Source organism: Dunckerocampus dactyliophorus, chromosome 5 (assembly GCF_027744805.1).
Source record: "Dunckerocampus dactyliophorus isolate RoL2022-P2 chromosome 5, RoL_Ddac_1.1, whole genome shotgun sequence".
NCBI lineage: Eukaryota > Metazoa > Chordata > Actinopteri > Syngnathiformes > Syngnathidae > Dunckerocampus > Dunckerocampus dactyliophorus.
The window spans coordinates 16250969-16263379 of record NC_072823.1 but is presented as its reverse complement, the minus strand read 5'-3'; positions in this window follow the sequence as shown (position 1 = coordinate 16263379).

Genomic DNA, 12411 nt, shown 5'->3' with positions numbered 1-12411 from the left:
TCCTGTCGTGCTCAGGCTTTCCGTGCTTTTATGGATTATTGTTGCCACGCCTGGCAAACAAACGAATTACAGAATGAAGAAGCAGCTCTGCATCCTGCAATGTTCCAATTTGGAGGAAAGAATGAAGAAGGTGTTCATCTTTGTGCTTTAAAATTGACTGACAGGGGAAATAATAGTAAACTATCTTGATAATCTACAGGCTTGTATATTGTAATAGAAAGCTCTCTGTATAATTGTGATGGACATTGCTTTTAAATCTGCTCTAATGTCTTTTTCTCCGGTTGAAACCATTGGTGAATAGTATAAAAAGTGTTATAGGATCACATTTCAGCCAATCTTAACTTATCACTCATTCTTTCTTCAAACAAATGCCAATTCATGAGGTATATCTGCGATTTTAGTACATATTACTTAAGATAAGCAAACTGGTCTAACACAAGAAAGTGCCTAGTAGGAAAAATGGATTTATAGTTATTATACTGTACATTTTAGCAATTGTTGACAATTCTATGCTTCCATCTTAGTGGGAACAATTTGGGGAACATTCTTTTGTGTGTTCCGGTTCACAAAGCATGTCCGTAAAAGCATGTTCGGATTATTTTGGTGTGGAAGAAGCCCATCAAACACCTTTGAGATTGTGACCGCTGACCTGACTCTATTGTTCACCGGTAGGTGTAAAGGCTAGGTGTCACAAAACCTTGGTCCACATGCTGTATTTAACCCCTCACTGCCTGAATGTACTCATTATTGTATGCAAAAATGCATTATTTGTATTTGAATGTAGCACATACTGTACAATAGATATAAATGGAAATAAATGACATTAGCGAAATTGGCATAATAATAATAATCATCATCACACAGTTATTCTGTATGTCATTAATTGGATACATACAGTACACTACCTTGGCTGCAGACATACTGAAAGCTGCAATTTATCTACACAGTAGATATTTTAGCATATTTTAACTGATGCTGAAACTCTCACCAGCCTCTTCAGGATTTGTAATGCGATCTGTATTGTCTCAGTCTGCATTTCCCCCTTAACAGACTCAGGGGAGGAGTTTATCGGTGGCATTCTGGGAATGAAAATAAGCTCCATTATGATATTTCCCCCTTGACGTCCACAGAGCAGTAAAAATAGCAGCAAGGCTTTATATGCGTGTTTTGTTGACAGAATTCCCAAATTGCTCTCTGTTTTTTTGATAAATGCTTTTTTTTTTTTTTTTTTTTACAGTGCTTCATAAAGATTATGAACATTTGAATAGTCGTCATTAGATGGGGGCAGTATTCTAAATCAAAGGCCACTCACAATGTTTTTAATTTTGTAAAAAGGAAAAAAAAACAGTATTTATATATACTGTATTTAAAGACAAAGCTTTGTGGCATTACAGTTGTCCATCTCCACTTTGCAGTTCGAACATCGCTCTCTCACTCTATCATGCTTTTTCAAAAATGAATGAATGAATAAATGATTGCTCTTTTGTGGTTGACTACAACCTAAAAAAAATTACCTAAATGAAGCATTTTCAAGCATAAAAATGGCTTAATGAGCTACAATACAAATATAGTATAAGGCATTAAAAGACTGATGAAATGTAATATTCTACACTGGGGTGCATGGTGGTCTAGTGGTTAGCATGTTGGCCACACAGTCAGGAGATCGGGACGATATGGGTTTGAATCTCGGTTGGGCATTTCTGTGTGGAGTTTTCTGATTGGGTTTTCTCCGGGTACTCCGGTTTCCTCCCACATTCCAAAAACATTCATGTTAGGTTAATTGGCGACTCTAAATTGTCCGTAAGTATGAATGTGAATGGTTGTTTGTCTACATGTGCCCTGCGATTGGCTGGCGACCAGCGTACCCTGCCTCTCGCCCAAAAAGTCAGCTGGATGGATGGCTGGATGGATGTGTCATTAGTAGCACACGCATCACACTTGATCACCGGAACAACAGCCTTTTAGTGCAGGTTTGAATTATCTCACAACATGACTCATAGCGTCCTCAAGACTGAACCCCCGACGTCACTTCCTGTCCGCACATCCTGAAGACATTTATAGCAACACACACCAGCACAAGTCTTATTTATGTTTTAAATGGCTTAATGATGTCTACTATGTTGGGTAATACAAGTGTCAAGGTGACTATAGGGGTGTTATTTCATGTCTAGAGGTCCTCTAATAATGTTCAAAACCCGATGGTAAGGTTGTAAACAGATTTTCTTTGCTCTAACTGCAAAAATCTTCCATTTATAAATAAGGAATCCTACTTTGCGGAAATTCACTTAGGAACCAATCGACCGCAACAAATAAGGGATTACTGTATTAGTTATTAGTATAATCTTTTCAGCATATGCGTTTTGACTCTAGTTTTCAATGTTTGCAGTTTTTATATGTTTAATTTAATTTCTACAACAACATTTTTAATTTGACCCCAAATGCCCTGGCCACACTTTGGAGAAAGCCCGCAGTAGACATGGGTACACCTGTATAATTAAGCACAATATCTATATTTACAATTGGATAATCAGTATTCACTGAACAATATTTTAATTTTATTACTGAGGTTGTAGTAGTGTACATCTGCACTACATCATTGAGAGCTTGTTGCTTTTGAATTGTGTAATTGCAGCCCATTGCCTCCATTCATGTATGCAAACAGCTGAGAGGATACTTTGTTGTTGGCAGAGAACAACAGCCGCTTAACACCACACAAATGTGTTGCACGTTCTGCACCAATCAGGCATGCGAGACGCCCGATCCTGATCCTGAACCAGATCTGATTCAGTTGTTTAAGAGAGGCAACAGCTGAATTTGCAAACAGGTGCTGTCAATGTGCTGAAATCACATTCACTTCATCGTCACTTTCCCACCATGTCAGATAGTTAAGAGGGGTCAGATAAATAAGGCCACGACACATATTTAAGGCCTACGTGATGATCATAAACAAGGCTGTAAAAATGACAGTATGCTTCGATCACAGGGAAAAATATGTCACCACTCTAATGGGCAGAAAAATAATGGCATCATGCATTTTATTATCACATCATCAATAATAATGGAAAATGGCCAAATTATAAGTGGAATTAACATTAGCAGCATTTCCGTGAGTTTTAACAGTAACGCCATTGCGACACAACAGTAAGTGCAATAGCAACAGCCTTCAGTGACAACTAAATGATAAAAACCTGTCGTGATAATGGTCAAAATGTGGAAGTGAGGCCACTTTCACATACTCTCAGGCAAAAAACAACAATATATTGCCCCTCGTGTTGTACTATTTGGAATTTGACCATTGTTTTGGGGCAAAATATGCCACAAAACTTCATCATTTGGCATTTTCTTTGACACCCATTCTAAAAGATGGGCAACCATCATGCATGATATCACCAAATCTTGCGAGACATCAGTTCAATGAGCATCAAAGCGTTAATTATTATCAATGTGTGTGTTTTGCATTTTCTTGAACTTTTTGTTTTTTTCATTCAAAAAGTAAGACCTCCTGCCTGAAGCTAAGAAGCATTAAGAGAAGAAGAATGTGACAATATACACCCGGACTCCACCTGTTGTCAAAGTTAAGGCAAAGGCAAATGTTGTTTTAATGTTGTACAGTGGTTAACTTAAAGATAATTTTTTTGCCATTTGTGGCGCCCCGTGGAGGGCACGACATCCTTAGCATCTGCTTACATTGCCTAATGGGCCAGCCTGCTCTGCTGTGGGATACCTGAATTCCTGGTTGAGGAATGAAGCTGTTCTTGTGCCTTTCAGTCATGTTTTTGAGACATATAAGGTTCTCTGGAATGCTGACATGTCTCTACGATCTCACAGTTCAGACATTACATTTGACAAAACGCTACTGACGCCAGGCGGTGATGGGAGACTTGAAGCTTCTCGCTCTGTGAAACTCGGAGTACCACCGTGCTGGCAAGCTCCTTGTCAAATGCCATCTGATGATTTGTTTCCAGATATATAGAAATATATAAATAGAGACAGAGAGGTTCTTGTCACTTACGGACTCTGGGATTAGATACAGTCATAGAAAACATGATCAGACCACTCTTGTTTCTTCTGTTTCTCGTCCATTTTAATGCCTGATACAACTAAAGGTACCTTCGTTTGGACAAATATAACAATGACAACAAAAATAGCTCATAAGTGTTAAATTTTTTGGCAGTACAATGCTATAGCTATTCATGTAAGAACTTGTGATTTTGGTTATTATCAAGAAAACCACAGAAGTTGCTAGATACCAGCTATTAAATTAAACTCTTATAAGCTATATTTGTTATAATCATTATATTTGTCCAAACAAATGTGCCTTTAGTTGTACCAGACATTAAAATGGATCCATAAACTGAAGAAACAAGGGCGGTCTAATGCTTTTTTCCATGACTGTAGGTCCATACAGGGTCATAGTCATTAGGCGGAGCATAATCAAAAAAATGGCCTTGGCCCAATGCTGTAACTTAAGTCTGGTTGGGGTTGACTGAAAGTGTTGATCCATTTAAACACACTGGGACTTGTACTCGACCACAAGCGAGGGCACTGGGACGTGCCGCAGAGTTACAACAAGGCTGTGACATACTACTCACATACATGGGGATTTATCTGTCATTAGGAGTTTAAAATACACAAGATACATTTAAAGATTTTCTTCATTAGGTCACATGAGTTGGGGGATTCTTTTTGCATGTCAGGAGTTAAATTCCTCGGCTGTGAAGGTCAGATTGTTCATCTGCAGGTGCTCCATTGAAGATCATCTGCCATGTTATTTTTCGCTGTTAAATGAGACAATCTTTCATCTCTCACACTATTGAGAGAATTTTGTTTGCCTGCCAAGAATGAAGAACAAGTTTGGCTCCAGTTTGGTTTTATGTGCATGCTCTATTTGAAGCGTCCTGCCAAGCCTTACTGGCAGTAATAGGTGTGTGCTACGAGGTCATTTCTGACCCTTAAGGTCCAAGTGACACTACTGTGAATAATTACATTTCAGTCGAGTTGCACCTTTCCCATGGCCAAAAAGGTACAGGTACTGAATTTCCTCATTGAGTGGTTAGTAAGGGGTTTATAAGGGCGGGGCCTATACATACTCTTTTATCGTAATAACAATGAATATTATGAATAATGATGTCTCGTTAAAATAATACAGTGTGTATTCCAAACAATGTCTAACTAAAAAAAATGTGGAACAACTGCAACAACCGAGTTACATGAGGCAGAACTAATATGAAGATACGGTACATTCTAGAACATAAAAATGGATGCAGAGGAATATATGACAAAACTCCACACTTTAACTGTTGATGTGCCTTTGGGTGCTGCTATTTTGGTTAGCAACATAGTTGAAATGGGCTCAGCAGATAAAAGACCCAAGACTGCCAAAGACCTAAGATAATTACAGCTACTATATTTTTTTGTTCCTAAGGGGACAAAAGGATATCTATTTAGGGAGAGATGCTAATTGGTTAGCAATTAAGGAAGGCGTCTATTAGCGTGGAGGACATGATTTGAAGGAACTTGGCATGTTTCTTACACAAGACATGATACTCTTAAAGGTAAAATTGTGGACATTTTGACTGAGAATGTAAACATCTGCTGGCAATGTTCCTCTGTGACAACGTATATTTACGCAGCTTAGCTTTTACCGAGCCTACAACCTGTGGAGTGGACACAGACAGAAGAAAGTGCTGAGCTTTGCAGTAATAACACCCGACGTTAAGGTTTCCAGTACTACAGAAACAAAATGTGGCTAGAAGTCATGATGTTGGAATATTTGTGGCCTCTCGGGGCGGAGGGGCACTCCTCCCACAATGTTTGTTTGTGTTCCTCTCTAACAGACGGGGACGTACCAAGAAGCAGGAATGTCGGCCATATCTGATGCTGCTCAGTCAGCTTTGACCATGACGGGGGGAGGAGGAGGATGAAGACAGGGTCTCATTGGGAGGGGACTGTTACGATTCATTTAGAGCTCATAGGGGGTTACTCAAGAATCCTTGTGTGTTCAAAAATGCCAGACGTGCCAGAAATAGCTTCACTTTTGGGGAAAATAGACTTTTTAGCTGTCTGTATTTGTATGAAGTGTGAATCAAGAGAAACGTGCTGGTCAACCTGTGATTTGTTCAGATTGTGTCACAATTGTTCCCATAGGAAATAAGAGCCCTGCTAATAAGAGCACAACAAATCACCAAGCATGCTGCAAGGCACTGGCAAAAGTAAAGTCAACAGAATAACATGTCAAATGTATATATTGTTTAGATACAGGCCAAAAAAAGGACTTGTTGAATGAATATCTTTTTCTTTGATTGATCGATATTTTACATTTTACATTTTATATGTAGATTTTTCTGCCTGTTAAACTTGGATTTGAACATTGAAGTTTTTACTAGGGATGCTCCGATGGATCGGCCACTGATCAGTATCGGCCCATTTCCGCAAAAAATCGTGTGATCGGCATATGCCGATAACTGCCTTTCAATGCCGATCACAAAGCCTGTGGCTAGCACTTTGTAGCCCGCAGTGCAGTGCAGTGTGTTACCCTAACTAACATCTCGGGTGGTGTCGTCCTCCCACTTTCCCTCAAAACAAAAGCAATCATGTCTGCCACGTGGAACCTAACTGTGAACACATGCCATGAAAACTATCTTGTGGGGATAAAAAGCTTTACTACGGCATTTAAAGAACAACATGTGACGAAGTATGGTGAGTTTTGGAGGCTCACGGCAGCTTACGTCAAAGGACAGCTAACGCAGCCACTCACCCGTATGTGTGTGACAGTCAGACGGCTAAGCTAATAATAATTGAATTCATTGGACGAGAGCAGCCTTTCTCAGCGGTGGAAGTTCGCCCTAAAGAAGGCGCCTCATCCTCCAGAAGTTTCAGGAGTTGTCTTGTAAGTAATTACCTATTTTCGGGTCGCCTGGCAGTCAAGGGACCTTGGAATTGTGTGTTAAAAATCTTTGGCGGTGATTAGCTAGGCGGTGACTAGTACATAGTGGTAAGTAGTTCCAGGCAGTCTAACTAGAGGCTGGCTAGCGGCTGGCTAACGGCCGGTTAACGGCTAGCTAACTAGCGCGCCTGCTACTATTTCCACCCATTCTCATCTTCAGCCATTGCAAGCTATGGAGCAAGCGTGACAATCCTTTTGCCGGCAACCCAGACTCTCGCGTTGTTTATTAGACAATGTCAATTGCGATTGCTTCTCTGGCGATACCCGGTGCATGTCTCCACAATCCATTCATCTAAAGATTAATGGCTGATTCTTATCGATACAGGAGGCTTCCACAGGCTAAACGGAATCTTTCCTTCGTCAAACCGGATATCCCGTCCCGGATATCCATCGGTTTATTGTTAACAACCCTAGTTCAAAAGTTAGCACCTTCTAAGCAGTGACATAATCATTGCAAACAGTCTTTTTACATTTAAAATTTAAATAAATACATTTCATATATTAAATAAATAAGATATTTGAGAAGTTTACGTTAAAAAATGGCCACAATTTGCGTTGCCCCTTGTCATTGAGGGGTGATGGTGGGTCCCACAGCCAAACCATTTGAGAACCACTGATGTAGAGGATCTTTGAATAGTGCTTTTGTAGTAGGTCCTTAAAAACAGCAGAATGCTCCTGTCATATAGATGATCTTTGACTAGCATTTTTGCACTTAGTCCTCAAAAACAGCAGAGCACTCCTGTCATATAGAACACGTTTGACTCATGAACAGAAAATTCACACACACACACACACACACACAGTGTCTGATTATTGCTACAGCCTCTCGCTGGTGTTGTATCTCACAGCAGCACAGCATCTTGTTGACAGCTCTTTTTAAATATTTGCCCTCAATCATTTACTTCTGGTTGAGAAGTTTCCGTGTTTGTGGGCTGACGGAGAATTTTTCATATACAGTACGTGTCCATATATGGACTCTCTCTCTGTCTGTCTGGAGGAGACCCTTTGTGAAGTCCAAGGAGGAAGTACTGTATGTCTTTCCATTGCACGGGGCTGTAAAATGTCTTGACATGCACGATGTGCACACAACACTCTGCTTGCGGAGACAAGATGAGGATGTTGCTCTTTTCCATGCCAACTCCGTAGTGGTGTTCAGTGCAGCAAGTCGACTAAAAGTGGAGAGTGATCACCGTGAATACATTCCCAAATGGTCATTTTCAGTGTGCAATCCGTCCCACAGCCTTAATTTGGAGTACTGCGTGTGTGTGTGTGTGTGGGAAACGACGGCAAGGAGACATTCCACTGAGGTTTGGTTGTCCACTGTGAGTGGGCCTCAGCGGTCTCGCCACACCGAGGAGTCTCCTACGCTCCACCTGCATTCTTACTCTGAAACATGCCTGCAGTCTAATGTTTGATCCCTGGGCGTGACCATTTTTATTCAAACTAAAAAAGAAAAAGGTCAGGCGCGGACAGAGGTCAGTCATCTTGGAAATCAAACAATAGATCGAAGGCAGCTGTGTAAAACCCAACAAAGAATACATAAATACAACATCCATCCCGTGTTTTAAAATATTAATCATAAAGGCAAGCTGAAATGAATCATTGAGCCAGTCAGACAACACACAAAAACAATGGAAGAATTGTTGCCTCCTGTATTTACTTTGTATGTTGGCCCAATAAGGGACTCATTTTATCCAAGAGGAGACTGGGGGCCAGTGCAGCCAAGCGAAGACTGTGGACTTCGATGCTGCAGTGTCCAGACCTGAGACACAGCAACAGCTAATGCTGGGGTGTGTGTTTATTTCTACCTGTGTATCCGTTAGTGTTACGATGAAATAGTACCTGGTGGTAACTGCTTTTGCCAATGAATGCCAATATTTAGAACCCAGTAGGTACCATACCATGAGAAAGAAGCATGAGGGTTTCAAAATAAGCATTGTTTTCTATTGGTTACATTGCATTTTCTAAAAATGTTATATGCACAGTTGAAGACTTTAAACTGTTGCTGCCCACATGTGGAACAATGGTACATACATTATATTGGACAGTATCATTAACAAGTGGAAGATGCCTTGTGGGATACGTTGTGGTTATCTATAACCATACAGTTCCACTTTCGTTAGTTTGGATCATTCTGACCTTCTGTTTCTGCCAGCTTGCACTCTCAGTCCCTGGATTGTCATTCTTACAGTTTTTTAATTTGGCACAATAATTGCATACACGATGAATTCTGCCTAGCAAAAAGTGACTGCAAACATGTGACTTGTCCAGAAAACAATTGTTATCCAGTTGTTTAGTGGGGGAATTGATCCAAATATTGTATTGGTATCAGTATCTGTATTGGGTTGATACTATACTACATCTACTGTATTTTTCAGTTTTCTTCCATGCTTGTTTTCACGAGTGTGTGCTTTTTGTTGTGTGATTCAAATTGTTACATTGTTATATTTCTATATTGTTATATTGTTACAAACTCAGGGAGTCAGTGGATACCGGAGGGCTTTGGGGCCAAAAATCCAATGGATTTGAAAGAAAGCCAATAAAATAGTAAGTAGGTACAGTAGACGCCCCTACAACGTAAATAATACGTTCCGAGAACCTTCATGTTATAGGGTTTTTATGTTATACGAAGTGTAAAATACATGTAAATAGCCTAATGCGTTCCAAGATCTTTCCAAACTCACCCCTTTGGCCCTTCAAAATATTCAAAGTTCACCAAATATGGTGGGAAAATATAAGAAAACATTAGCATAAACATAGTAGAGTAACATTCCAATATAAAATAAGGTCATAAATAAGATGACTGCAAATGAATAAAACTGAAAAACAAAAACAATCTTACCGTTCACGAGATGTCTTGATCAGGAGCACAAGTGGAGGCAGGAAGGAGGAGGAGGACTAGCCTGAGTCGAAACGCGACTCAAAGAGTCTAAGAGTCAGCTGGTCTCACAGACAAACGCACACGCACTACATGATAATGCTGTGTGCAAAATTTTAATTTGTAACTTAACGTAATTGTTTAAGTTAGTTTCAGGGCGACTACGAAGAGGAAAGAGGTTGAAGGGAGCAGCGTGTCTCTCACACAAACTCACGTACTGTATGTGCTGTGTAAGTCACCCAATGAGATGAGAGCGTAGGCGGTGCCCCGAAAATCATTCAATGAGAGCGTGAAGCGTCAGAAGGCGCCACCAAGTGTTAGTCTGAACTTGCACCGACTTGGGGCATTAAGAAAGTTGAATGAAAAAAAAAAAAAACTTGCACCGACTTGACGCTTTACATTGTATGGAATTTCTTACGTAATACGATGCAAAAACTTTACATAAATTCTCTACGTTCAGTGGAATTTACGTAAAAGGAGGTTATGCGAGGTACTACTGTATTTATTTAGAAAAAGCTATTATGATGATTTTTATACGCATCTGTATTTTTGGAAGGCGACAGAAGTTTGAGAAAAATAAAAAAAACATAGTTGTGTGTGACGTGAGTGAAATGAGCCTGGAGGTGAGCAGAACAAGTCCATGAAATCAGTTTTTCGGGGAGTAGGAGCGGCCCCAGCTTTGTCATATTCTCAGAGAGGAGGCTCTTGTGCCACACTTTGAACACCCCTTGTTTCATACATTGCCACTGTTAGATAATACCGTAGTTGTCCTACTATGTAAGTAAGTGGTTAATCATTTTGAATGGCGCTATAGTCGAGCTAGGATACACTACCAGTGCCCACACTGTGTCTTTTCTTATTTGCACATGGACCCACTGGTTGCTCAGCTCTAAAAGGGGTGAAGAAAATGTGTCCTGGTCATCAAGTGAGCCTTAAGCAAAGTTTCCAAATTAAGATAGACGTTTGAGTGTTGCATTTCAACCCCAGGAGGTCTAGTCTACAGACCACTCCTCGCAGCACAGCTTTGAGAGAAAATAACTGAAAAAGATCAAATCAAATCACAAACAATCCCTGTGATAAATGATGATATATTGGTGATGAATGATATTATTTAATGGATATTGCCGCTGTTACTTGTCCAAATTTAGCTGGCGAGGTTTAAGTCTCAGCTCAGTCCCAATATAGCCCTGCTGTCACTGCTGACGGAGACATACTGTGTGGCATCCTTGCTTACATGCTGGCTAAAGAAGTTACTGTGCGCACATAGCAGTGGACAGGACACATGGAGGCACCGCCCTCTAAGCAGCTCACGGGAATGGGACAATTCTGCATGAAGCTGGCATTACATAATAAAACACTTATCTGACACTTGATGATATTTGACATAGGGAATGTACAGCCTACAGGTAGTGGGGTTAGAGGTAGTGTTACAGCAACCTCCTAAATCAGCTCCAATGGCTGTTTACTACTTCCCAATAAAGAAGAGGAGCAGTTACAGTATGCTGATGACCTAAAATAGTCATGATTTCCAGACTTGAGGAAGATGACACTCCCACAAGCATCAGCTGATGGATATTGTGTTTGTATTGGAGGTATTGGAGAGCGTTCCTTCAATAAGCAGACACAAGCATGCAATAATTACACAAGCCTTCTTTTTAAGCGCAATGATTTTCATCATTTAGAAGTTACTACAGAGGAGCACTGTACGAGAACTGTATCAGAAAGTGGGTGTTTGAGGTGCACAACTTCCTGCCCAAAATGGACTGAAAGCCAAACAGGAAGTGCAATTGGAATTTCAAAGACAATGTTCCCATAAGAAATGATGTGAAGAGAATTATTCAGTTCCAGATTCAAACTTTCACTATCATATCAAGTGACATTTGATCTCGGGGTGGGCGGATCCATCCAAATGGATCATAACAATACCAAGGGTAGTATCAGAATCAGTATCAGATCGATGCTATTGTGATATTTTTCAGTTGAATTCTATGCTTATTTTCACAAATATGTGTGTTATTTTGTTGTGTTCATGTTATGACATTCTTAATATTGCTATATTTATATATTGGATTTATAACTAATCACCCTTTGAGAGACGTGTAATGGACAGGGAAAAGAGTGACACTATCACCTAGTGGTGTTTTATAGGTATTGCTATGTAGTGTACTGTATAATAAGTGTATATATGCTAGAATCGTCTTGGTAAAATGTGCAGTATGTCTGTATGTAATTTACATTTCATTACAGATGGTCATATGAGTTCCGTTCCTGGACTGTGATGTAAGTAACCCCTACACAAGAAAAGTTCTCCGGGGGGATGTTGGCAGTGTAGATATCCGACTACTCACTGTCAATGGCCTGCGCCATTGTCCTCGCTGATTACTGTCACCATTTTACCTGTAGTGCCAGAGAGCAACAGGACAGAAGGGCAAAACACAGGAGTTTCCCGAGGTTGACAGGTATGACTGAAGTTTTGTGAAACTTTTGAAACTGTACTGTGAAATGAAATGAACATGTGGTAAAGTTGAATTTGAGGTTGTGACAGGCTGTTTTTTTTACTGAGAAGGCTTATGTTAAAAAAAAAAAG